Raw genomic sequence first — 3343 nt, 5'->3', positions numbered from 1 at the left:
TATATGTAATTCCTTTCTGCTTGTGAGTAAACAGTATTTCTTGTTGTTTCTTTGTCAGTGTTGATGTGGAGAGTGTCTGGTTTGCCTACTCAGGAACACACAACATATCATAGTCCTTCTTTAAGGGTCTCTTTCAAATCTATGATACTATATCTGTGCGTGTGTGTGAGAATCATATCTCTCTATCTATATTTATGACTAGATGGCTCTTTGTCAGGAGGGCTCTGATTCCATTTTCTTGCCCTGGTGAAGAGAGTTGGACTGGATGACCTTAAGTATTTTCTATTGGTCATGAGGGTTCCGTGTGGGAAGTTTGCCCCATTTCTGTCGTTTGTGGGTTTCAGAATGCTCTTTAATTGTAGTGAACTATAAATTCCAGTAACTACAAATCCCAAATGTCAAGGTCTATTTCCTCCAAACTCCATCTGTGTTCATATTTAGGCATATGGAATTTTTGTGTCAAGTTTGGTCCAGATCCAACATTGTTTGAGTCCACAGTGCTCTCTAGATGTAGGTGAACTACAACTCCCAAACTCAAGGTCAATGCCCACCAAACCCATTCCAGTGTGTTCTGTTGGTCATGGAAGTCCTGTATGCCATGTTTGGCTCAATTCCATCATTGGTGGAGTTCAGAATGCGCTTTGATTGTAGGTGAACTATAAATCCCAGCAACTACAACTCCCAAATGACAAAATCAATTTTTTTTTTGAGTTAAGGACATACATTGGGTAGTTAGGTGTATTGTGTCCAAATTTGGTGTCAATTCGCCCACTGGTTTTTGAGTTCTGTTAATCCCACAAACAAACATTACATTTTTATTTATATAGACTAGCTTATGTACCTGGCGATGCCCAGATTGGGCTTTTGTAAAGATAAACTTTAGAACTGGTCATTATTTGGCTTTGGGTTTTATGAATGGACCCACTGCAAAGTGTGCAAGGATATGAGTGAAGTACAACTCCCATCATTCGGCATCAGTTTGCCCCGCTTACTAATATTTACAGCTCAGCCGTTCTCAACCTGGGGGTCGCGACCACCAGGGGGGTCATTTGGCCATTTAGGAGGGGTCATAAAGCTATCTCCTTTGGCCGCACCCCCTTCACCTGCTCAAACTGGCCGCCTCCCTTGATGGCTTTTGCTGCGTGCCGGCCGACAGGGGTGCGAGCAAGGCGAAGGCTCCACACAAGGCACAGGAACAGAATTCAAAACGATCTTGACAGATTAGAGAGATGGGCCAAAACTAACAAAATGAAGTTCAACAGGGACAAATGCAAGATACTCCACTTAGGCAGAAAAAACAAAATGCAAAGATACAGAATGGGGGACAATGCCTGGCTCGAGAGCAGTACGTGTGAAAAAGATCTTGGAGTCCTCGTGGACAACAAGTTAAACATGAGCCAGGAATGTGATGTGGCGGCAAAAAAAGCCAATGGGATTTTGGCCTGCATCAATAGGAGCCTAGTGTCTAGATCTAGGGAAGTCACACTACCCCTCTATTCTGCTTTGGTTAGACCACACCTGGAATATTGTGTCCAATTCTGGGCACCACAATTCAAGAGAGATATTGACAAGCTGGAATGTGTCCAGAGGAGGGCGACTAAAATGATCAAGGGTCTGGAGAACAAGTCCTATGAGGAGCGGCTTAAGGAGCTGGGCATGTTTAGCCTGAAGAAGAGAAGGCTGAGAGGAGATATGATATCCATGTATAAATATGTGAGAGGAAGCCACAGGGAGGAGGGAGCAAGCTTGTTTTCTGCTTCCTTGGAGACTAGGACGCAATGGAACAATGGCTTCAAACTACAAGAGAGGAGATTCCAACTGAACATTAGGAAGAACTTCCTGACTGGGAGAGCCGTTCAGCAGTGGAACTCTCTGCCCCGGAGTGTGGTGGAGGCTCCTTCTTTGGAAGCTTTTAAACAGGGGCTGGATGGTCATCTGTCAGGGGTGATTTGAATGCAATATTCCTGCTTCTTGGCAGAATGGGGTTGGACTGGATGGCCCAGGAGGTCTCTTCCAACTCTTTGATTCTATGATTCTAAGGCCTGGCCTTGTGCGGAGCATCCTTCACCTGTCTTTCACCACATGCCAAGCCAGCACGGCCACGAGCCAGGCAAGGGCTTCACACAAGGCCTGGCCTTGTGCGAAGCCTCCCTTGCCTGGCTCTCTCCGTTTGCTGGCTGGTGGGGCCCCGAGCCAGACGAAGGCTCCTTAAAAGGCTAGGCCACGTGGTGGAACCTCCATTGCCAGGCTCTCACTGCCTGCTGGGCTCAGCAATGGCGTGAGCCTCCCCGCCAGACCCGGGCCCCTCCAGAATGCTCCAAGCAACTGCAACTCCCAAATGTCAAGGTATTTATATTTTCCCCAATATTTTCTGTTGGTCATGGGAGTTCTGTATGCCAGGTTTGGTTCAATTCCATGGTTGTTGGAGTTCAGAATGCTCTTTAATGGCAGGGGAACTATAACTCCAAGCAACTGCAACTCTCAAATGTCAATATGTATTTCACCCAAACTTCTCCAGTATTTTCTGTTGGTCATAGGATAATAATTAGATTTAGCTAAAACTAAGCAGCTAACTAACCACTACAACAGTGTTTCTCAACCTGGGGGTCGGGACCCCTGGGGGGGGTTGCGATGGGGTGTTGGAGGGGTTGCCAAAGATCATCAGGATACACAGTATTTTCTGCTGGTCATGCAAGTTCTGTGTGGGAAGTCTGGCCCAATTCTATCGTTGGTGGGGTTCAGAATGCTCTCTGATTGTAGGTGAACTATAAATCCCAGCAATTACAACTCCCAAATGTCAAGGTCTATTTTCCCCAAACTCCCAACAGAGTTCACATTTGGGCATATTGAGTATTCGTGCCAAGTTTAGTCCAGATCTATCATTGTTTGAGTCCACAGTGCTTTCTGGAGATAGGTGAACTACAACTCCCAAACTCAAGGCCAATGCTCACCTAACCCTTTCATTATTTTTTTGCTGGTCATGGGCGTTCTGTGTGCCAAGATTGGGTCAATTCCATCTCTGGTGTAGTTCAGAATGTTCTTTGATTGTAGGTGAACTATAAATCCCAGCAACTACAACTCCCAAGGTCCAGAGAATGAAAATACATTCACCTGTCAGATATTTACATGACAATTCATAACAATAGCAAAATTCCAGTTATGAAGTAGCAACAAAAATAATTTTAGGGTTGGGGGTCATCACAACATGAGGAACTATACAAAGGGGTCGCAGTGTTAGGAAGGTTGAGAACCACTGCTCTACAACTTACAACAAAACTACATCAAGTGAACATATACAACAAAATTACATACAGCTGTTAGGAACTCTGTGAGTTGAAGTCCA

The sequence above is a fragment of the Anolis sagrei genome, chromosome 3 (genome assembly GCF_037176765.1).
Source record: "Anolis sagrei isolate rAnoSag1 chromosome 3, rAnoSag1.mat, whole genome shotgun sequence".
Classification (NCBI taxonomy): Eukaryota; Metazoa; Chordata; class Lepidosauria; order Squamata; family Dactyloidae; genus Anolis; species Anolis sagrei.
This window is presented reverse-complemented; position numbering follows the sequence as displayed.